The 25,656-nt window shown below is 38.2% G+C and overlaps 1 non-coding gene and 1 pseudogene across 1 annotated transcript; one reads left to right on the top strand and one right to left on the bottom strand.

The window, feature by feature from the left end:
• Positions 1-15,430: 15,430 nt before the first annotated feature.
• Positions 15,431-15,562, bottom strand: LOC144309323 (U11 spliceosomal RNA). The gene has a single exon (XR_013375366.1). It is a non-coding gene; the product is annotated as a U11 spliceosomal RNA (small nuclear RNA).
• Positions 15,563-21,731: 6,169 nt separating this feature from the next.
• On the top strand, positions 21,732-21,813 carry LOC144309352 (U4 spliceosomal RNA; annotated as a pseudogene).
• The last annotated feature ends 3,843 nt before the right edge of the window (positions 21,814-25,656 follow it).

Raw genomic sequence — 25,656 nt, 5'->3', positions numbered from 1 at the left:
ATAATATTTTTTAAGTAGTATGAAATGAGCTTTTGTTTTTACCTCAAAATAAATGCTTAACACATTTCCAAAACCAAAACTAAAGGTGAACACTTAAAAAGAAGGGTGGAAGATTATTTTTTCCTTCCCTGGGGAAGCCAGTAAGGGAGACTTTCTGACATGTGTGGTTCTTCCCATAGGACTAGTCTAAACAGAACTCTAGGGAGACCCAACATCACCTCTATTGTCAGTTGTCCCCACCAGGATTCTGGCTGGCAGGAAGATCTCAACCCCCATCCCACACCCAGAACAATATAAACTTGTGATTTGAAAATCTGGGGAAAATCATTTAACATGTGACCAAACATTCACAGAAAATCCTAAGGAAATTTACTGAAGGTATGATCTCTTGGCAGCTGCACAGAGGTCTCTGCCTGGTCAGTAAGCAACAAGAGTGCCAGGCACATTCATACCAGTCACTGGGGTGTGCCTTAGCCACACCCCTGAGCTCACGGCAGGGATGTCTTAGAGTTGAACTTCAGCTTCAGCAGGTATTTCAGATTTACCCAAGCAATGTCAAACACAAGATACTCATTATGCAGCAGATAGCTGTTGTTAATGCCTGATGAAATCCCAGCCTTAAGAGAAACTTCTACACCATCCATAGTAATACTAGCTGAAGGGTCAGGGATAGTTTTGCCCAAACCTTTGACATTGTACTTGCCCTTGGGTAACTTGCTGATATGCGAAGCATGCTTTAATTCATACATGCTTCCTAGGGCAACTAAATTAGAGCACATTCTAAAATAACATCCTTTTTCCCCCCTCCATGTTTTATGTATATGTTGTTATATTTTACAACTTTTTATTCATAATTTTTTAATCTAATTATGGCTTTTTTTCCATTTAAGAAGTCCCTTTGGGGTGCCTGGGTGGTTCAGTTGGTTAAACATCTGCCTTTGGCTCAGGTCATGATCCCAGAGTCCTGGAATTGAGCCCCGCATCAATCCCAGTGCAGGGAGCCTGCTTCTACCTCTCCCTCTGCCATTCCCCCTGTTTGTGCTCTCTAGTTCCCTCTCTCTGCCAAATAAATAAATAAATAAATTTTTAAAAAGAAGTCCCTTTAATATTTTTTGTAAGGCTGGTTTTAGTGGGGATGAGCTTTTTTAATTCTTGTTTGTCTGGGAAAGTCTCTTCTTCTATTATGAATGATAATTTTGCTGGGTAGAGTATTCTTGGTTGTGGGTTTTTTCCTTTCAGGGCTTTGAATATATCATGCCACTCTTCTGGCCTGCTATTTTTCTGCTGAAAAATAAGCTGATTGCTGATGGGTGCTTAGTACAGGCGATGTCCTGACAAGGGCAACTGGAGCTGGGGTGTTGTGGGTCACTCCACACTGGTGGCACCCTGGCAGGGAAGCTGGAGGCTAATACAGGTTTCTGTATTCCATACAAGAGGTACCCTAGAGGGGCAGCTGGAACTAAGATGGGCAAGGGCTAAGGGTTCCGGAGGCACTCTGCACAGGGGGCACCCTGGTGAGGCAGCTTCAGCTGAAGCATTTGTGAGTCAGGAGGTCCTGGAGCATTTTGTGCCAAGGGTGCCCTAGCAAGCCATTGGGAGCCTAAGTGGTACAGGCATGGAGTGTTCTGGGGTGCTTTGAACCTGTGTAAACTTGGCACAATGGCTAAAGCTATAGTGAACACTGACCAGCAGTATCCTATTGTGCATGTACACTGGGGTCCCCTGGATGGCATGACTGGGGCTGGTGTTGGCTAGGAGCCTAGGGCTTACTGAGGTGGTAGGCCAGCTAGGGTACCAGGATCCTGCTTCTGTCCATGGTTGATGGGAAATGTGAAGTATGGCACTCACCAGCCCCTCCAACCTGGAGAAAGTTCCAGCAGCTCCCCTGCCATTTAGCAAGGTTCTTGGACTAGTTCCTCTATATTCTAGTTGCTCTTTTAAACCACAGATTTTTTTTCTGTGCCCCAGGGTGTCTGGGGCTAGTGTAAGCTAGAGGCCTGGGGCATGATGAGGCAGCAGGCCAACTATGGCATCAAGACCCTGCTCCCATCTGTGCTATCAAGGTGAAGAAGGAACATAAACCATGGTGCTCACCAGCCCTTCAGACCAGAGAGTTCTGGAAGCAACCCCCATTTGTTGTTGCCTTTTGTTCACAAACATGCCCACTAATAAGTCTTTAACTATTGAATAATTAGGTAATTGGTGCTTAAAATGCTTTATGTTATGTGGAAGTCTTTGGTACGTTGTTATATAGATGTCTCAGAGTGTTCAGTAATATTTAGGGAAATGGGTTAGGGTTTTTGAATGGGCTATTAATGAAGTGTTTTTTTCTATTTAAATAATGGAAAAATTCTTCTACTATCTGAATATTTGCTTTCCAACATGTTTTCAGGAATGAATTAGATTTGGATAATGAGGAATTCCTATACTTACACTTCCATTTCTTGTTCTTGAACTATCATAAAATTCCCTGATTCCCATGTAAAATGAATATATAATACTCTTACTCTTCCCTTCATTTATTCTTTCTTCTATCTAGTCATTACTGCTTCTGTATTTATATTTTTATATTGTCAAGGTTGATGACACTTACATTCTGTTCTATAAGTCTATCAGTGCTTTGTCTATAGTTGGTTTTAAAAGCTGAAAATCAATATACAATATTTGTATTTTTATGACTATTAAATATTGCTTACTGTGCAACTCAGTAATGTGTTATATTCTTTTCCTAGTACAACTTTTTTCACTTTCCTGAGGATCTATTTGCATATCTTGTTCCCTTTACTGCCTTTATCTCCTTCTTAGCATGATCCATATTCTTAAGGATCCTAATAAGTCTCTGAAATCTTTATTTCCAGATGCTCCCCTCTGAATGTCCTCCTACATCTATGGGGACTAATTTCTCTGTAGAATTATTGCTCAGTTGATATCCCAGGAGTTCCTTTCATTGATTCACTCAGTTGGATTGACTTGTTACACCTCAGTTTTACACACATACACAAGGAACAGACTATGAAAAGGTGCATGTACATTCAATTGTCTCAATTTAATTTAATTTAACTTTTTAAATGTCTTTATTCTACTCTCACATTTGATTGATAATTTTCAAGTCTTAGATTTTAGGTCAAAACTAATTTTCCCTCAGATTTGGGAGTTTATGTGGAGGCTGAGAAAATTAAGGCCATTCCACCTTAAGTTCAGCGTTAGCACAAGTACAGCCATCTCAGGCCCCTGTGAATAAGAGCTGAACTTTACCTTACTTCAGTTAAGCCCCATATTAGAATGAGAACAGAGCTTAATGCCCTTGAAAGCCCCATATCAGAATGTAAACAGAACTTGAGAAATTCCTCCACCCCTTCTGGAGGTCCCCTAGACCAGCCCAGAAAACTAAGCTGGAACCCACCTTGGGATCCAAGTCCCTGCTCTACTGTGTTGGGTATACTTGGACCCAAGCTCGAGCTTGCAAATAAACCCTCGTGTACTTGTATCAGTGTCGGCTCCTTGGTGGTTTCTCGGATTCGCAATCTTGGGCACAACATTTGTTCTTTTGAATGTAACCTATTTTCACTCCTTTTTGGATGTATTTAGGTCTACATTTTATGACTGGTGTTTGGGAATCTCATGTTAATCTGCTTTCAAGTTCTTAAAAATTTCCTCTTTACTATAGTGGGTGCCTGCTAGGCTCTTTCAAGCTTAAGGTTGATATTATTCTTCAGTTTGAGGAAATTTACTTGTATTATTATTTTGGTAATTTCCTCCCATTGGTGTTTCTTTCTAGAATTCCTATTAATCATGTGGATGCAGAAATGCTACCTTGCTCTGAAGTCATCATTAATAATTATAGATCTTACATCCCATAGTTGAAAGGGGAAAGAAACAGTTCATACTCTGAGATAAACTAACAAAAAACCAGAGTCACCCTTTCTAATTTTAGTCCCCCCAAAATAGATGAATCTTTAAGCCTTTCCTGTCAGCTACTGACTAACAAAATCAGTTATCTCCCTTTTATGATGCCAATGCCTACAGATATGCTATGATCCTTTTAAAAATTTGTAATCATGTTAGAAAACTGTTGTTTTCCACTATAAACTAAATGTAAGCTCAGTAACCACCTTGTAAATCTGTTTTTTTTTTGTTTTTACTCCTCCCCTTCTTTTTTTTCAGTTTTTTTTTATTTTTTATTTTTTATAATAAATTTATTTTTTATTAGTGTTCAATTTGCCAACATACAGAATATCACACTACTCCTCCCCTTCCTTAAACACTTCACTACTCCTTTTAGACTCTTGACTATCTTGCAAACCTTTTAACCTCCTTTGCTTTCCTAAAACCATTCGCCCCTGAGGCTTCCTTTGTTGCTCAAATCTTTTGTTGTTGTTTTTGCTTAGATCTTAAATTTAATCCTACAAAAAGGAATAACAATGATTAAAGTATAATCCTAATATTGTGCGATTTAGGGTATACTAATTATCTAAATTTACAATCTGGTTTTCAGTAAATTTTCAATCTTTACTAGATATGAAGAATTCTCAAATAAGACTTCTTTGAAAGACGCATGGCTTAAATGGATTTAAAGGGGGAAAATTTCCAAGGTTACAAATTTTACAGTTAGTTTATGGTGAGGAAACTAATTTTCTCACATGATAGTTCCAATGCTTAAAAAGTTCCACAAGTAACACATCAGAACTCTAGGCCTTCAGCAGAAAGGTAGTGGACCATTCTACCTGCATGTCATATAGAACTGGGGAAATGCTTCGTTTGTGTATTTATAAAGATATTCAAACAACATGGAACAGCAGCAGATGTTACATGTTAAAAGGGGAATTATTGAAGAGAAGAAAGCCTTAATACTTTGGAGGCAACATACCAACAAAGCAGGACTAACTGACAACTACTGGTTGCTTGCAGAGAAAATAGTTCGCTAGAATCTGCTGAAAAAGTCACCAAACTGACATGTCTTGAGACTGGGAGTATATTTTACATGCAATTGCTGTAAAGGTACTCCCATTACTGTATTCCAGGGAAGATGCTGAAAATGGTAAGCAATTGCATTGCCTCATTGCCACATTTGTAGATCTGAGGTTGAAGGACAAACCTTTTTCAAGTGATTGTGTGAAGCAGTAGTGCTGGCAAAAATATTGGAAGAAATGTATGCAGCAATCTTTAGACTGTTTTTAAAAATAATTAGAAAGCATCTTCTTTAAGCACCTCACAGACATTAAGAATTATTGTAAAACCCTAGTAATAAAAAAAGTAGTGCAGCAGTGGTTCAGGAACTAGAAATCAGTCCAGTGGAACAAAATTGTCCAGAAACATCTATGTATACATGGGATCTTAGTATATGAGAGCTGGTATCAAAAATTAATGTAGGGAAGATAGATCATCTAGTAAACATTATTGATAAAATTAGCTCACTGCATACAGAAATAGGACTTTGTTGACTTTTTACGCTATGTATAAAAATAAACTTCAAATAGATTAAAGAAATAAAGATAAAAAGTAAAACTATTGGGCAGCCCAGGTGGCTCAGCGGTTTAGCGCCACCTTCGGCCCAGAGTGTGATCCTGGAGACCCGGGATCAAGTTCTACGTCGTAGGGCTCCCTGCATGGGACCTGCTTCTCCCTCTGCTTGTGTCTCTGCCTCTGTGTGTGTGTGTGTCTCTCATGAATAAATAAATAAAATCTAAAAAAAAAGTAAAACTATTTATTATCTTGAGATAATAAAAGCAAACTAAGAATATCTCTAAGACTTCACCATAGGGGGATTCTTAAACCTCCAAAAGCACAGATAGCAAGGTAAAAAAAAAAAAAAAGCAATGGATTTGGCTATGCTAAAATTAAAGATTTATTTTCAACAGTGAACACCATAGACAAAGTTAATTAAAGGGTGAGAAAGATACTTGTCATGTCTATAAACAAAGGAATAATATCTAGGATGGACAAGAAATCTCTTCCAAGGAGTAAATGAAAGATATGAATTCCACTAGGAAAATGAGCAAAGAGTATGATAGGCAACCCTGTACCTGGGATTATACACCAAGATCCAAAAGAGACATGTAAAAAAGTGTTTTCTGAAGTGGTGTTTTGTAGAGTAAAGACAGAAGTATCCTTGATGTCCATCATTAGGTTGGTAGAGTAGTAAGTAATAGTTACAAGTAAGGAATTACATTTATGTGCAGCCAGGGGATAGACTTCAAAACATAATGCATGAACAAAAGGAAGAAAAGGGCAAGGAATGAATGGATATTTAAAATACAATGATATTTTTTCAATTAAATACAATGCTATGGTTTTTTTCAATGATATACATCTAAACACTCATATGGAAATTGGATTAGAAGGACATACACTAAATACACAAGAGTGGGCTAGGAAGAGAAATTAGAAAGGGGATGGGAAATGAAATGGAAAACAAAGGAAGAAAATAAAAGGGCACCCCACACCATTTGATGACATTGGTGTGCTTTGAACTACAGAGTATGATCAATTTGGTTCTGTGCATCCAAAGATCTAAAGGAAGAAAACAAGGCCACACAAAGACTGAAAATTAAGTGTAGTCAGTCTACTCTTGAAAATCCTTAAACCACAATTCATTCATTTATTCAACAAATATTTATTGAGCACTTGATTTGTGCTAGGCACTGCTCTGAATGCTTGAGATGCAACAATGAACAAAACAAAGTTTTCTGCCCGTGGAGCTTCACTTCCAACAGAAAACAGACAATAAATGATAAATATAATGATTAAGTGACTTAGCATGTTAGAAGATAGTAAGTGCTATTTAAGAAAAGAACAAAACAAAATAAAAAAGGATCAGGAGTGTTGAGGTGGAGCTGCAACTTTGAGCCAGATGGTCAGGGTAAGCCTCATTGAGCATCTGACATTGGAACAGGAATTTAAAGGAGGTGAGGGAAAAAAAAAATAAATAAAAATAAAAAAAAAATAAAGGAGGTGAGGGAGTTTGCATTGAAGATCCAAGCGGAGTGACCAGCCAGTGACAAGGCCTTGAGGCAGGGGCATGCATGGCATGTTAGAGGATCAGGGAGGAGGCCAACAAGACTGGAACTGAGTGAAACAAGGAAAGGGGAGGAGGAGGAGAAGGCAGAGAGGCGATGGAAGCCAGATTGTGTAGGGTTTTATAGGACTATTGTAAGAATTTTGGCTTTTACTTTGAGGGACAAAACAACAAAACTATTGCAGATTTTTGAGTGAAGAAGTGACAAAATAATGATAACAAACTCATATGTAGACTTTACAGATACCAATATATTCAATCCTCACAGCACTCCTCTGGCAAATAGGTGCTATTACCATCCACATTATTCAAACAAGGAAAGTGAGGCAGGCAAGGCTAGGCAAGTTGCCCAAGGCTACACAGCTAGTATGTGGAAGAGCCAGGCTGCAAAGCCAGGTAAGCTGGCCCCAAAGTCCACCCACTTAGCCACTGTGGAGAGCTCCTTCTAATGGGACTTTGGTTTTAAAAGGCTCACTTCAGCTGCTACCATCAAGTAGAGTGTACAGGCATACCATGTGCCAGTATGTCCATCACCACCAGCTTCCCCTCAGCACAGGAAGAGACCACTGTGTCCAGTTGAGCACCATGTGATGCCTTTAGCATGCATTCAGGAGCAATAATCATACTGGTTGCAAAATGTCTATCTTATCTACTGGAATCATGCTCAGACACTGCTTTGCCCAAGATTAGAAGCTCTCAGGAGTAAGGCCAACTGAGATTACATCTGGATTATGTCTCTGCCTCACATGCACCCTAGGCTACAAATTCATCAACAGGCAGCGTCAATCACCCTCCTTCCTCCCCTATCCCATGTCTTTTGCCAGCAAGTATATTTGAATGTAAGTTTAATTCCTAAAAGACAATGACTCTTCTATCCAACTATTGGTGACTTGCTTGTTCCTCCCTCCATTTTACCCTTTGTCAGAGAGGATATTTGCTCATGATACTTGCCTGCTCTTCCCACCTTTACTTCCTTTTTAGAACTTGTACTTCCCCTGATTCTCTGGCACCAGCTTACTACTCCTTCTATTTCCACTAGACCTTGGCCTGATGCATACCACAAACTGGGAAATTTTCCAGGTGTCTCCTACATCCTTTACTTCCTGAATTTGGCCCCTGTTATTTGTACCCATTCTTTTGTGTGTCATTCGCTTGGAATCTCCTCCCTAAAATACAGCTGCTCTCTGGAAGACTTGTTTGTTTTTTGTTTGTTTTTTTGTTTTTTTGTTTTTTTGGTTTTTTTTTGTCAAAGCAGAAAACTGTGTTTCTTAGCTAATTGCATTGGTTTTCACATTTTCTAAATGAATATAAACTGCTCTATGTGGTAGTTTCATTGAAAAATATAGGCAGAGAATTATAAGGGAGTAGAACTCAAGAGCTTCAGCTCTAGCACATCTGAGATACTTTAAGCCTCTATAAATTGGGGATAATAATTTTCAACCTCCCAGTTGACACAGTTGTAAAAATCTAATACAACATGAAAATGACCATTGCAAAGAATGTTCATGGTTAAAATAAAATTAATTTTCATAGCAAACACTGTGGGAACCTGAGCTTTCTCTTTTGATGATTAATTCCATCTATGTGAGGATTGAATCAGCAGGTGCTCAGTAAATGCTTGGGTATTCAAGTGAATCAATGAAGTGGTGTTAAATGCTATGTGGTGCTTATGTTTCAAATAATTTTAGACCACAGTTAGCTAAGTGCAAGTGGGTGGGTGCTTGGTGGTGAGGATAATGGAAATGATGATAATCAACTTGTTCTATTGCACTAAGCCCAAGACAATACTACAAGAAAATATGTTGGTCTACAGACTGGGAAAACCTTAGGACAGAGATGGCTTGCTCCTGTTAGCATTTTCCCCAGCAAGCACAGTGTTTGGCACATAATAGTGGTTCATGATTGTTTTTAATAACACAATGAATGAAGAACCAGATAAAATAGGATATTATGCCTGGCAATATGATTAGGAACAAAGTGCTTTGGAAATAGCACTGAACACAGAGTCAGAGCACCTAGGCTTTCATCCTGATCTATAAATTCCATTTGTGGCTTTATGCAAGTCCCCTCCCTCCCCTTATCCTTACACATATCTGAAAAACAATGGGGTAATGGTGGAGAGGGTGATGGACTAGGTGATTTCTAAGGGCTCCTATTGACTTGATGTCCTATGACAAGAGAGACCACAACTTGCTAAACAGTGAATTTATCAAGTACAGCGAGTTAGGATATGGCTGTAGGGCAAGCCATCATGGAATTCAAGGTTCACCCTGTATCAGAGAATGTGAAAGTTAAACAGTGCCTCAGACCCTGTAGCCTCAGTGGGAAAGGCAGCAGTCCTTCTCATTGTGATAGCTTTGTCTTTGCCATGCAGAGCAATGGTACTAACTGAGGCTAGAAGCCAATATAACTCAACAAATATATCACTCTGATGCAGATCCTTGATAGAGAGGAGGAAAACACCAAAAACCTGGGAAACTGGAAGTAAAATCAAGGTTAAATCCTTCCTTAGGGGCAGCTCGGATGGCTCAGTGGTTTAGCGCCTGCCTTCAGCCCAGGGCTTGATCCTGAAGTCTTGGGATTGAGTCCCACGTCTCCCTGCATGGATCCTGCTTCTCCCTCTGCCTGTGTCTCTGCCTCTCTCTCCCTCTGCCTGTGTCTCTACCTCTCTCCCTCTCTCTCTCTCTCTCTCTCTTTGTGTCTCTCAAGAATAAATAAATAAAATCTTTTTAAAAATCCTTCCTTAGAACATAGGACCCCAAAAAGTTGGAACTGGAAGAGAAGGCTCTTAGCAGTCATCTAATTCAACTTCTTAATTTGAAAGGATAACAAAACAGGCCAAGATTGGGGGAGGGCACTTGAATAAAGCCACACACACGGTACATGGCAGAATCAGAACCAGACCCAGGCCTGTTGATTTCAAATGCCACAGCTGTGTCTTCAAATAGGAAGCCCCAGAACTCCTCTCTCCTTCTCTCTCTCTCAATCTCTCTCTTTATATTCATAAAAGGATAAGTCCACGAATAATTTACATTTGGGATAGAGAGTATGACCTGGGCATACCTCACAAAGGAAGGGAGAAGTGATGAAAAATTTGAACATTTTCTCCAGAAACTTCAAAAACTTGCTTGCATTCTCAAGTGGTGATCAGACTCCAGGTTAAGAACCCACGTAGTATAAGAGATTATAGAATCCTCAAAAGTTGAAGCAGGAAGGGACTCTATCAATGAAACCCTCTGACAGCTCAGCTGTTTGACCATTTTCTTTATTAGAACATTTTCCTGATATTCTGATCACATCAAGATTGTATTGCTTTTGGCCAAATGCCATTATAATACTCAGAGCAGAGTGGTTATGATGTCAGCTTTAAAATAAATTGGGAGGATTAAAATAGACCAAATGAAAATGAGCTTCTAAGGGTAAGAAGGGGTCATATTTTAAGATTGTGCTCATAAAAGAAGTCATCCAATTTATGCATCTCTAGTCATTTTATCTGCAACATTTAAACCAGTTTTCACTTGGATTCCTGGTATTATTATTACAAAATAAAATACGCTATAGCTTATGCCTGCATTCATCCTATATAGTAGTTCTTTTTTTTATAGTAGTTCATTTGATTTTTTTCTGATGTTGCTTTTATAGTTAAATTGAAAGGCACTGCTAAAAACTTCTTGAATGAGTCTAGATTCATAGGGACAGAGAAAAGAGTAAATATGAAAGGTCTTTTCTTTCTTTTTAAAAAATATGTATTTATTTACTTATTTACTTATTTATTTATTTAGGTAGGGACAGGAAGATGGAGAGGAAGGGAATTCTCAAGCAGACTCCCTGCTGAGTGTGGAGCCCAATGCAGGGCTTGATCCCAGGACCCTGAGATCCTGATCTGAGGTGAAACCAAGAGTTGCACGTTTAACTGACTGAGCCACCCAGATGCCCACGAAGGTCTTTTCACAGAGGCAGAATTGCTGGGGTGAGACTATCTATCTGTAAAACTGGGTAGTGGATTCATGGAAGTTTGCCTGAGATTGAGAACATAAGATAAAGTGAGTATTCATACAAATTTGTAAGTTTATGTTCCAAGTGACCAGTCTGTGGGACCCTATTTTTAAAATATGTATATTTTTTAATCAATTGTTTTTAATAGCTTTATTGAAGTTTAATTGACATGTAATTAAATGCACATATTTAAATATTTAAAGTTTTGACATATGTACATACATACTATGGAACCATAGTATGAAGAGAGTGAACATATCCATTATCCTCAAAAGTTTTCCTCATTCCCCTGTACCCTTCCTTTCTGTACCTCCCCATAATCTAATCCCTGAACAAACATTGACCTACTTTCTGTCACTATGATGAGTTTGTATTTTATATAAATAATTACAGCATGTACTCTTTTTGTTTTTTTTTTTTTTTTTTTTATAGATTTTTTTTTAATTTTATTTACTTATTTATTTATGATAGTCACACACAGAGAGAGAGAGAGAGAGAGGCAGAGACACAGGCAGAGGGAGAAGCAGGCTCCATGCACCGGGAGCCCGATGTGGGATTCGATCCCAGGTCTCCAGGATCGCGCCCTGGGCCAAAGGCAGGCGCCAAACCGCTGCGCCACCCAGGGATCCCGCATGTACTCTTTTTGTCTAGCTTTTTAAACTTGGCATAATTATCTTGAGTTTCACCCATGCAGTAGCATGTATCAGTAGTTCGCTCTTATTGCTGAGTATTATTTCATTTTATATATGTACCACAACTTGTTTATTCATTGACTTGTTGATGGATATTTGGATTGTCCATTTCCAGTTTTTTATTACAAATAAAGTTACTATTAACATTTGTTACTAGTCTTGAATCAACAGATATTTTAGTTACTTGGGTAAATACCTAGGAGTAGTATGCCTAGTAATATGGTAGATGTATGTTTGTTTAACTTTTAAGAAACTGATGAAATATTTTCCAAAGTGGTTGTACAATTTTATATTCCCAAAAGCAATATATGAGTGTTCCACTTGTTTCATATCCTCACCAACAGTTGTAATTGGTCTTTGAATGTTAGCCATTCTAGTGAGTGGGTGTTTACACCTCATTGTGGTTTTAATTTGCATTTGATTAATGACTAATGATATTTAGGATTTTTTTGTATGTTTGTCATCAACATATCTTCTTTGGTGAAGCATTCATATCCTTTGCTCATTTATTGGGTTGTTTGTCTTATTGAATTATAAGAGTACTTTATATGTTCTGTATACAAGTCCATTCTTAGACATATGATTTGCAAATATTTTCTCCAATTCTGTGGCTTGCTTTTTCTTTCCCTTAACAGAGCCTTTCAATGAGTAAAAGCTTTTAATTTTTATAAAGTTTAATTCATCCAAATTTTCTTATATGGATCATGCTTTTTTGTAATCTATCAAATTATTTTTTGCTTAACTAACTAACCCAAGCTCTCAATAATTTTATCCTATATTTTTCTAGAAGTTTTATAGTTTTAAGTTCTACATATAGGCCTATGATTCATTTTGACTTAATTTTTTATATGGTGCAAGGTATGGGTCAAAGTTTTTTTTTTTTTTGCATATGGTTATTCAATTACCCCCAACACTATTTTTATTGAAAAGACCATACTTTCTCCACTGAATTGTATTTGTACCTTTGTCAAAAATCAATTGGGCATAAATATGTGGTTCTATTTCTGTACTATCTGTTCTGTTCCACTTGTCTTTATGCCAATATCACACTGCTTTGATTACTATGGTTTTATATTGTATTTTATATTGTATAAATACTATCTCTTGATCAATTAAAGTAAGTCCTTCCTTTGGTGTTTCCAAAATTGGTTTGGCTATTTTAGGTCATTTGCACTTCCATGGGAACTTTAGAATTAGCTTGTCAATTTCCACACAAATGCCTGCTAGGATTATGATTGAGATTTCATTATATTTATAGGTCAACTGGGGAGATAAATAACATTTAATAATATTGAGTCTCTTGTCCTGTAAACACATCTCTCCATTTTTAAGGTATTCTTTAATTTCTCTCAATGATGTTTCTTAATTTTCACTGCACAGGTCCTGAGTATTTCATATTTTAATAACATTGTAACTGGAACCTTTTTTTCAATTTCTAATTGTTCATTGCTAGTATATAGAAATTCAGTTGTTTTTTGTATATTGATCTGGCATCTTGCCAAACTCACTAATTTCTTCTAATATTCTTTGTAGAAGTCATAGAATTTGCTACATAGATGAACATGTCATCTGCAAAATGCAGTTTTGATATCCTTCCTTTCCAATGTGACCTGTTACTTCTTGGGGTTTTTTTTGTCTTGTTTTGTTTTGTTTATTGCACTGGCTAGACTCTTCAGTACAACCTCAAATAGATGGTGAGAGCTGACATCCTTGTCTTGTTCTCGATCTTAAAGGAAAGCATTCAGTCTTTCACCTTTATGTGTGATGCTGGCTATAGGTTTTGCATGAATGCTTTTATCAAGTTGTAACCAGCTGTTTTTAATTTTAAAAGCAATACAGTGGAATACTCCTGCCAGTGTGGTGGATTAGTATTCTGAAATACTTTCTTGCTCCACAAACCAAAATCTGGATAAATTACAGTGAATTTCCATATAAATGTATAACTAACCTTGCAAGAAAATAAAGCCAATCACCAGGAGTTAAAACCAGTTAAAACCCTTTTCCAGCAAGGGAAGATAGAAGGCAGAAAGAGGCCTGGGGTCATTTTCCAATTCCAGAAACATTATATCCTTTGGTTTTAACAGCTGACAGCCTCTCTGGCTGATCCACCTCAGCCTCCCTCAGAAGCTCTCTTCTTCTACCTGCTTTTAAACATTAGTGTTTATCAAGGCTCTCCTAGGCGCTCTTCTTTTCTCCCTCCCTGGTTGACCTCATATATTACAATCTCAAGTATCACCTCTATGCTGATGACATGAAAATCTTTATCTACCATATTCTTTCCTGAACTATCTTTCCTATCCAACTTCCTGAAGAATATGATCTTGACTCTGATGTACTACATATCCTTTAAATTCATATCAAAACTGTTTTCACCTTTCCTGCCTTCTGTCTGTTCCTGTTTCCACCTTAGTTATTGACACCATAATTTTTAAGTGATCCATGACTCTTATTTCTCTCACCCTTTCGCATCTGATTATTTTTAGTTCGACCTTCCAAGTATCTCTTGAGCCGAGCTTTCTTTAGTCTATATTCCATAGTGCCACATGAGTCATAACAGACAAACTGATGCCACTTTCCATTGCACACATAATAAAGTTTAATCTCCTAAAGCCTTTATATAGTGTGGTAAGTTACATGGCCCTCAATACTTCACAAACCTAATCTCTCCATTCCATACTCTACTCTCTGGTCATCTTGAATGCCATGCCACTTGCTAAACTCTTTATATTCTATCCTGATTTTGTGCTTTTACACATATTACTCTCCCTACTCACCTCTCTCTTATTTCAACTGGATAATCAAATTCTATGCATTTTTCAGGAATCAGATCAAATATTCCCTTTAAGAAACAAACCTGGCACTGTTTCCGTAGTTAGATTCTGTTCCTAGATACCTCCAGCGGTTATCTTACATATTGCAATAGATTCCCTATTTATTTCTTTTCTTGCCTATAGGCTTTGTTACAGCACAGTCCCTAGCAGAAGAGTAATAAAAAACTAAACACTTTAATTAGTTAATCAATTAATTGATTAATGGAAGTTGGCTACTTGACGTTTTTTCTGTTCTTTTTTTAATTTAAATTTTAGGTAGTTAGCATACAGTGCGCAATATTGATTTCTGGAGTAGAATTCAGTGATTCATCCCTTACATACAACACATAGTGTTCATCATAATGGGTACCCTCCTTAATACTCGTCACCCATCTTTCCCATTCCCCACCCACCTCCTTCCATCAACCCTCAGTTTGTTCTCTATCTTTAGGAGTCTCTTATGACTTGTTTCCCTCTCTCCTTTTTTTTCTTTTTTTTAAAGATATATTTATTTATTCATGAGAGACACACAGAGAGAGAGAGAGAGAGGCAGAAATACAGGCAGAGGGAGAAGCAGGCTCCATGCAGGGAGCCTGATGTAGGACTCGATTCCAGGACTCCAGAATCACGCCCTGGGCCGAAGGCAGGTGCTAAACCACTGAGCCACCCAGGGATCCCCTCTCCTTTTTTTCTTTTTCCCCCTCCCCATATTTTCATCTGTTTTCCATCCGTGTCATTGGAAATGCCAAGGTTTCATCTTTTTGATGGCTGAGTAATATTCCATTATATATACTACTTCTTCTTTATCCATTCATCAGTTGATGGATACTTGGGCTTTCTCCATAGTTTGGCTAATGTTAGTAATGCTGCTATAAACATTGGGGTGCATGTATCTCTAAATCTGTATTTTATTTGGGGGAGGCACTGAGACCAACAATCACCAGCTGCCCAGGTACAAAAATCATGCTTCTAAAATCTCTTGATGTCAATTCTGCAAGAAGAGATATGGAACTGTCCTACACATGCCACTCACAAGAGAAGTCCTTTATACTTCTTGACTGTTTCAAAGATAGAAGTACCATGTTGCAAATATCGTTTCCCATTCTGTAGGCTGCTTTTTAGTTTTGTTGATTGTTTCCTTCACTGTGAAGAAGTTTGTTTTTTTTTTAATGAAGTCCCAATAGTTCATTTTTGCTTTTGGTTCCCTTGCCTTAGGAGATATATCTAGCAAGAAGTTGCTGTGGCAAATATCAAAGAGCTTACTGCCTGAGTTCTCTTCCAGGATTTTAATAGTTTCTTATCTCACATTTATGTTTTTCATCCGTTTTGAATTTATTTTTGTGTCTGATGTAAGCAGGTGGTCCAGTTCCATTGTTTTGCATGCGGCTGTCCAGTTTTCACAACATCATTTGTTGAAGAGACTGTCTTTTTTCCATTGGATGTTCTTCCCTGACCATATAGTTGTGGATTCATTCCTGGGTTTTCTGTTCTATTCCACTGATGTATGTGTCTATTTTTGTGCCAGTACCATACTGTTTTGTTCACTACAGCTTTGTAATATACCATGAAGTCTAGAATTTTAATGCCTCCAGCTTTGCTTTGCTTTTTCAAGGTTGCTTTGGCTATTCAGGGTCTTTTGTGGGTCCATACAAATTTTAGGATGGTTTGTTCTAGCTCTGTGAAAAATACTGGTGGTATTTTGATAGGGATTGCATTAAATGTGTAGGTTGCTTTGGGTAATAGAGACATTCTAATGATATTTGTTCTTCCAATCCATGAGCATGGAATCTTTTTCCATTTCTTTGTGTCATCTTCAATTTCTTTCATCAATGTTTTATAATTTTCAGAAAACAGGTCCTTTACCTCTACAGTTAAGTTTATTCCTAGGTATCATGGCTTTTGGTGTGATTGTAAATGGGATTGATTCCTTGATTTCTCTCTCTGTTGCTTCATTATTGGTATATGGAAATGCAACAGATTTCTTTATGTTGATTTTGTGTCCTGCGATTTTACTGATAAAGGGTTAGCATCCAAAATATATAAAGAACTTATCAAAGTCAACATTCAAAAAACACATAACCCAGTTAAAAAAAATGGGTTGAGGACATAAATAGACATTCTTCCAAGGAAGACATACAAATGGCCAACAGACATATGAAAAGATGCTCAACATCATTCATCATCAGGGAAACACAAATCAAAACTACAATGAGATATCACCTCACAACTGTCAAAATGGCTAAAATTAACAACACAAGAAACAACAGATGTTGGCAAGGATGTGGTGAAAGGGGAACCCTCTTACACTGTTGGTGGGAATGCAACCTGCTGCAGCCACTCTGGGAAATAGTATGGAAGTTCTTCAAAAAATTAAAAATAGAACTACCATGTGATCCAGTAATCGCTCTATTAGATATTTACCCAAAGCACCCAAAAGTGCTAATTCAGGGAGATACATGCATGCACCCCAATGTTTATAGCAGCATTATCAGAAGTAGCCAAATTATACAAACAGCCAAATGTCCTTCAACTGATGAATGGATAAGGATATGTTATATATGATGAAATAATAATGGAATATTACTCAGCCATAAAAAAGAATGAAATCTTGCCATCTGCAATGACATAGATGGATCTAGAGAATACTATGCTAAGCAAAATAAGTCAGTCAGAGGAAAACAAATATAATATGATTTCACTCATATGTGAAACTTAAGAAACAAAAAAAAAATGATCATGGGGGGATAAAGAGAGAGACAAACCAAGAAACACACTCTTAACTATAGAGACACACTGATGGTTACCAGAGGGGAGGTAAGTAGGAGGATGGGTTACATAGGTGATGGAGATTAAGGAATGTACTTGTGATGAGCACGGATGATGCATGTAAGTGTCGAATCACTAAATTGTACACCTGAAATAAATATTACACTGTATGTTAACTAACTGGAATAAGTTATTCCAGTTAAATAAAAACTAACTAACTAACTAACTAACTAACTAAATAAATAAATAAATAAATAATTTTTTTTTAAAAGAAGTCCTGTGGTGAGGCAAGAATAAGATAGTATTCATTCAACAATACTTTGCTAAGCACTAGTGCTTCTTTAGGGCCTGGAAAAGTAGAGATGAATGAGATACAGACTTTGCCCTCAAAAAGATGTGTAGTCCTGTAGGAAATAAGATGAAAAATGGGGCCCTGGCAAGGACAAATCTAGACTCAGTAAGAGAAGAACATAGTGCTTAACAAGTACTAATAATTCTTAAATGGAGCAAAGGAGAATAGAACACTGTTGGACTGAGGTTTTTTTCAACCTTCAATCCACTCTTCTTCTAAAAATATTTATTGATGACACATATTTGGAAAGAAGGATGCCTGCTAAAAGCAATCACTACCAGGAAGCCAAAAGCCATTTGGAATAGAATGTATTAACTACTCGGATTCATTACCAAAGAGTCAAGGGTTGAAATAGGGAAGGCTGGAGACAAAGAGAAGAGGAAGAAAGACAAGAAAGAGAATGAAAGAGATATTCAGTAAGAAGTCAGCAGAATCTGTTATTTTGTATCATTTGGTCCCCAAAACATAAAGCCCAATTCTTGGTCTGATTTTTGTACTTTCCTGGTAGTTGTTATGGCCAGATCCAACTTAGAGAACAACTAGGAGGCTAGATTCACTTTGATTTTCTGGGGAAAGCATAGTTGGAAAGAAGTTGTTTTTTCACTTTAGTCTAAATGCTTGCTCCAACTTAAATAGTGCTTAATCTGCACTTCCTCAAAACTCTTGCAATGGCCCCAACTCTGATCCTCTGTCTGGTTCTATTTACATTCAAATTATATTTTGAAACAAAACTTACTTTTCACGAAAATTTATATTTCTTTCTAGCTCTATTTATTCAACCTCTTAACCTTGTTAATTCAATTTTGGTAAACTCGAAGTTGTATTTTTTTTTATCTTTCTTGTGAAGAATTAATTCACTGAAAACCAAGACTCATTTTGACATTGGTAGGATGGCTGAATTTCTGCCTAATGTAAAGTTTAAAAGCACTGTATTTGAAAAAAAAAACACTGAATTTGCTTCTTTTTTTCTATAAAGCATGACTAAAATCATAGTAGATATATGTAAAACATAAATAAACTAAAAGTCACATTGACAATTTCACAATATCTGAAGCATGAGAGTAACTCTCTGTACTCAAGGGTGGGATCGCCAGCAAGTTTTCTAACTACAATTCAGACTGCTGGCATTAGAAGGCCTGATTTAAAAGGGAGGATAGAAATAGCAGAGGCCAGAGAGTTTCTATCTTGAATCAACATCCAACTTATTGTTGTTGTTGGTTACTTGTAAACTCTGACTTTCTGGTTTCTGGATCTTACCTACCAACCAGCTTGAACTTGTAGCATCTGCTTGCTTCTGCTTATCATTCTTAACTCCTCAAAACTTGATTTGTGGCTTAGCTAGAACTGGGTTTCTGCCATAGTTTTTTGCATAGCTAGGTTCCCAATAACTAGGACCTTCCAGGTACCCCTGTTGTATGCTGACCATATTTTGATATGACATTCCTTCTAGGTCCAGGCAGGAAGTAAAATAACTGACTGCCAGAACATGCCTTGTAGTGAATTCCCTTGTGGGCTAAGGCAGACTCCTTCATGAGCAATTCCCCTTTACCATGTTTTTCCCTAACTAGTTTGCCTAACTGTTACTGCCATCTCCATTTCTGTGGCTGTCCAAATATCTTTCTTCTCCAATAGAATTAAACTTTAAGTCTTATGACTCCCATCTAAATTATTTACTCCTTGTCTTTTATTATTTCCTGAATCTTCTGAGAGAGAGAGATTCACTCCATATGGCTGAGGTGACCTACAGACTCTGCATCAGTGTAGTGATTAAAAGCCTGGATTTGAATCCCAGCTCTACCTTTCATTTGCTGAGGTAAATTAGGACAAGTTAGTTAATCTACCAAATCTCCAGTTTCTCATATGTAAAACAAGGATAATAATTATATATACTGTGTGTGTGTGTGTGTGTGTGTGTGTGTGTGTGTGTTTGTATACAGCCCCTGGAAAATAATGAACGCTTAATAATTATTAGGTATCATCAATAATATTAGCCCATCATTATTTCTAGTCTTCATATACCATATGGAATGAGTTGACCAAGTTCTTCTACACCAGACTAGGAGTCAGACTATGAGGAATGAGCCTGCACAAATTACAATACCATAGAATTAGAGGAGCTTAACTGACACTAGTTATGTTAAGTTAGGAGTAGGGGATGGGGGATCCCTGGGTGGCGCAGCGGTTTGGCGCCTGCCTTTGGCCCAGGGCGTGATCCCGGAGACCCGGGTTCGAATCCCACATCGGGCTCCCGGTGCATGGAGCCTGCTTCTCCCTCTGCCTGTGTCTCTGCCTCCCTCTCTCTCTCTCTGTAACTATCATAAATAAATAAAAAAAAAATTAAAAAAAAAAATAAAGGTATAAAAAGGAGTAGGGGATGGCATAGGTAGAGTTTCCGTGAAAGGGCCATAGAGGTTGGTAACTCTGAAACCAAATAAGTAGAAGTAAAGCCTCCCAGAGGTTGAAAAATGGCCTTCCAAGGAACCAGATTATTATGAAGATTTTTTTCTCAGCAGAGAGCCCCAAAGCCTTAGTGTATCATAGAGTAGACGGTTAGGATGAAAGCCTCCAAGGAAACACATATCCATTATGAGGTCAAATACTTGAGAAATTATCTATATTGACTTTGAGTGTCCCTAAGGCTCCAACTAGTTCCATAAATGGCAGGTTTATAGGACAGATATCATTTTATGGCACAAGTACTCTTGGTGGCTATGGGTAAGATTGTTTAGAGGCCTTCACCTCTGGATCTGCCACACTAACAAAATTTGGAGTTTTCTTTCCAAAGATATTCTGAATCCTGCATTCTCTTGGTTCTTAGAAGTCTTGGACATTGTAATTCTTTAGAACAGAGTTCAACTCTATATGCATTATCTCCTCTTCCAAATGACTCACTTCCATACTAAGGCTACATAAAGAACATACTACTTATCTGAAGGCTCAAGCTTCTTTATATGTTATTCATGCCATTCAATGGCCACAGGGTCAAATGTTTGTGAAGTGAGATGAATGACAGAATAGAATAACCAAAACATTTCTACTACCAAATTCAGCAGATCATTGTGGCAGCTACAGAGGTGTACCATTCAAGTCTCCCTTCAAGTAAGAACTTGCAGTTCACCTGAAAAGACTGCAGTTATCTGACAGCCTCCAGCTATTAGCATATTCATGATCCATCTCACTTTTTGAAAGGAGACCACACAGTTCCTAGGTAGTCCCTAGCCAATGACTAACAAGGCCTTGGCCATTTCTGCCCAACAAAGAATTCCTGTAATGGGAAATCTTTGCTCCAGAGCTCTCTGTTAGATTGGCTGAAACTGTCAGATGTGCACTGAAATCTAAGGGGCCTCCAGCCCAGTCATGCTTCATGCCTCTTTTATTTTTCACAGATGTTGAGCCTCTTGCACTCCTATATCTCCAATCCAGCATCTGCTCCCTAGAAGACTCAATCATCTACTTGTAATATAAGAAATTTCATGGGGAACTGATGTATTTATTCAGTCTGCTCCTTCTCCCACCCCCTTACACAATCTCAAACGTCATTAGCCAGGGTATTGCACTAAGAAAAATAATGAAAAACTGAAAAAAATTCTTCCATATTGATTACTATACTCAGCCAATTTACTGTAAGAAATGGGCAAGTGCTTCCTCTCATCCCTGAATTATTCAAACATTTTTGATAGGCCAGATGGTTCACAAAGTAAAACCTCCAGGGAGTCTATAATCAGGTCTGGGTGCACAAAGGCAATAAATGGAACACAGCATTCTTCCTGAGACAAGACTCTTTGCATACAGCACTATGCTGTTTTTGCTGTGTAATTTCCCAGCCTTTCCAGCAAAATCCCAAGAGACTTAATGAACCAGCTTATCACTGTCAGGACAATATCTTGGTCTTTTCTATTACATTAGGTGAACATGACTAGCCAGCTACAAGCTCTACTGCAATATCTCTAGAACAACCAGTTAGATGTGAAATCAGGAACATAAAAATGTGAAAATGTTCAATTGACTCATAAAAGTGGGATCTCTGGATCAAATCACCTTGTCTGATAGATTGCTAAGGACTTCCCAAGTGGTATCCTCAATTACAAATGAAACCCTCCAGCTTTGCGCAGTGGCATTATTGTAGCCAATGAGGTTTATCCGAAGCGCGATTATTGCTAATTGAAAACAAATGAAACCCTCCTACACATATGAAGAGCCCAGAAATTATTTGTTCTCCCTGTTTTTTTCTTCATATTGCCCACCCTCCACAATCTTATTCAAAAAAGGCTACCAGTTGAGAAAAAAGAGGAATTTCTAAGTCTAAATGACCCTGAATGCTCAAGACATCTACAGTCAACATAAAGTGACCATGACAAGATAAGGTATTGAAACATTAACCTGTGCATTTTCTTTTTCTGTGCTTCATTAAAATTTCCCCAAGACCCTATCCCTCCCAGTCAAGATGCTAGACATGAGTCACCTATGGCTTTAGGGAAAGTTGTCAGAGTGTAACCAGAGAAAAAAAGGTGTCTAAATCTTGGCTGTTGAGTTTTTCAAAAGCCAGAGGTTCAGGTGTAAGACAGAGAAGCTTTGGAAGCATTTGTAACCTACTTTTTCTCTCCTGCCCCAGATTCCACAGACTGGGGAGAAAAGAAGAGACAGAGTACAGGGAAAGGGGTAGAGTCAGAGGGCAGGAGTAGAAGTAGAGGAGAGTCAGAGACTTTACTGAAGAAAACTCCATCAGTGGCCAACACCAGAAAGCCATATGCCAAGGAGCCCATTGCTCAACTGATTAATTGTCAAGCAGAGTAATACCTGGATATAACTATTCAGCAGTCCTGGACCCTCATAAACTCCTGAACAACTGAGCAAGGTGGCATGAGAAAACCGTCTTGAGAAAAACCCATGGAGTCAAGAGTGTTGAAATACCCATTGCTATAAGGTTCCCTCTTAATCTGAAGTTGTCATTGTTGTGGAGGCAAGTACCATCAGTTGATCCATTGGAATTATGTCAGAGTTAGGAACCATCAAACTTAGTCATGTTTCTTCCTTTCCTGGCAATGAATCTTCGTAGAACAAGATGAAGATATCTCAGAGAGAATTATATAGCTATTTGCAGATAATTTCAAAATCCTTATCTCTTGCCTCCACCTTTTAATTTTTTAAGACTCCATTTATTAGGAGGGTCCTATTATAGGAAGTGTATAACCCTTTCAAACTGGATCATTTGAGGAGAGTTTAATAAAATTTAATATTTACTGAGGTGTGATCATGGTTTAAAGACACCAACCAGTTTCCCTGGAAATGTTAACTGCCAGAGCCCTTACTGTCCTTGAGCCTGAAGGGGCAAGAGGACATAGCAGTTACCAGAGCCCAGAGGTAGATGGTAGCTATATGGAGAAGGCTTCGAGACATGATCTGTGCTCTTCAATTGAGGAGTACAACAAACCTCTGGCAAGCTGGCAGGGAGGAGGCTCTGTCCTAACTCTTCTCCAACCCCTCTTTTTGATCTTCTATTAGCACTTCCCATTGGCTGGACCCACCTGGAAGCCACAGGACAAGGGAATCCATTGAAGTAGCACATGCAAATCAAAGCAGGATGTAGAAATAGGAATCTTGGGTATGGAGGTGGGCAATAGAAAACATTCAGCACAGACAACTTGATAGGAATTGGAAATATATGTAAGAACTTCCTGGAAAGACTTTCTCCCTTTGATAATTTGATAAAAGCTATAAACTTTCACAATAACAAGAATCAATTGAGTATATTTGATTTTTACATGAGTATATACAGTACCTGTAGCCTTTCCATATTGTACCTAGGAGTTCCATGGATACAAGAACCCCCCACTCTGAAGAGTTGTTTTCAAGAACTCATGACATCCTATTGTAGTTCTCATTTATTTAGCTTTCCTCCCCTTCCTACTATATTTACAGCAACTTAGATACCCCAAAGCAAGCTGACACCTTTGGCCAACCGTAAGTGTATCACCTGAGCCCTTTCTTTACTCAGATATACTCAATGTGAGCTATATAGTACAGAGTCTGAGCAATAGCGTTCTGAAGAAGCAGACAGAAAATGTGGGGCTGGCCATGTGATACTCAGTTGCCTAGCAACACTGGCTGGGAGGCTCTCCTTGAGCCTCTCAGCAGAAAGAATTGGTTTTGTGTGTGTGTGTGTGTGTGTGTGTGTGTGTGTGTGTGAGAGAGAGAGAGAGAGAGAGGGAGGGAGAGAGAGAGAGAGAAAGGGAAAAAGAGAAAAGGACAGAAAAGAGTGAAATTTAAAGATTAATAGACAAAGATGAGAAAAGAGGAGAATTTAATAAAGAAAAGAAATGAGAGAATGAGAATGAATTTAGAGGAAAGGTGAAATGGAGAGAGGTTCAAGAGATAGGCTATGAGATTAATTCAGTTGATTAAAAAAAGGGAGAGGAGAAAAGCTCAAAAGAGAGACATCCGAAAGAGGGAATGAAGGGGTAATGGAGTCAGCAGGAGGGACCCCTTTTCCCAGGTCCCTGTACTGATGGCTTCTGTGTTACTTTTACTTCACAATGAAAGTTACCCAGTTTCTGTTTCCAACTGTAATTCTTTTTCTCATAAACCAAATGCTCAGTTGCAGCAGCACCACCAGGAATTCTTTATTAAGCACTACTAGTTCCACAGCATTGCTCTTCCCACTAAAGATCTTCTTTTATAATAACCACAATGATGACTCAGCTCTTTACAGTTTACCAAGTACTTTCACAGCTGCCATCTCACAGGACCCTTACTGCAGCTCTGAGGTAGGCAATGCAGGGATTATTTTTTACTTCAATTCTATACTTGAAGAAACTGAGGGTCTAAGAGGAAGAGTGGTTGTTTGGAACTGGAGCTCTGACTCCAAGTTCCAGAGCTGGGGCTGGGGTACTGATCTGCTTGGACTCTTCAATCACATACTAAGTGTGGTGGACTCACTGGTGAGATGCTTGCTCTCCACTACCTACTAAAGTGAGAACTGAAGAGTTATTGCAATGTCTAAAGCCAAGAGGAGGCTTATTTCATCTTCTTTCCCCCTAATCTGCAAACATGTCCATCTGTACCTCCCAAAGCAGAGCTTAATTGGTTTGGGTATACAGCCAGCTTCTAACAACCTCTTGAGATATCTCTGGGCACCCATACTCTCAGGAAAACCTTGCCTCTTTCATTTTCAGACTAACCACCAATAGTTGCAAAACCTCATAATATGGAGAAGAATATTTGAGAGATGAGAGCATTTTGTGACTAGGACCAAAGAGCCTGCAGGATCAGATAGAAAAGAGTTGATAACTGAGTGCCATGGAGAAGTTGAGCAATTCCTGTTCCTTCTCAAGCCTCTCTAATGCTTGAAGGCTGGAATAAAGCAGAAATGAGCTAAAGTCTTCTGTTTACCCCATGATTTTGTCCTACCAGTATCTTCCCTTTGATCCATCCTTTATTTGCTGACAGATTAAGTTTCCAAATATGCCATTTGCCTGCTCAACAAACTTCAATAATTTGTCCACTTATTATGGTATTAGTTTCATCACTCTGGCATTCAAGATCCACTTAATATTGTTTCAAACCTCCCTTTTCAAGTTAATATCTGCATATTTCCTACATATAACCTGAGTATTTGACAAACTAGACTACTTGCTGGTTCCCAAACATATTCCATACCTCCCATCAATGCCTCCTAGGCTTATATCTCCTTCCTCTTCTAATCAGGTGGTATTCCTCACCTTTGTTTTCACATAGCACTTGGCTTCATAATGGTGTCAACCTGGCTAAACTTAACTGCATTTCACAGAATTACCTTTCCCGTAGGTTACAATAGGCCACAAGAGATTCTTATGAGAGATTTAGATGGTGGAAGGAAGCAGCCACCATTTTGTAGCTTACATACACTGTCCCTTACCTGTTGACTCACCTTGTTGACATAAGACAGTACCCAAGCCTGCAAATCCTCCACCTTCTTCTAGACTCTATTTCAAATTTTCTGACCTCTGGACCAGGTATATGTTTAATTAATGACAAAGGGCCAAATAT

This window comes from Canis aureus, chromosome X (assembly GCF_053574225.1).
Source record: "Canis aureus isolate CA01 chromosome X, VMU_Caureus_v.1.0, whole genome shotgun sequence".
Taxonomy (NCBI): domain Eukaryota; kingdom Metazoa; phylum Chordata; class Mammalia; order Carnivora; family Canidae; genus Canis; species Canis aureus.
The sequence above is the reverse complement of the archived record's forward strand: the minus strand, read 5'-3'. Positions and strand labels throughout refer to the sequence as shown.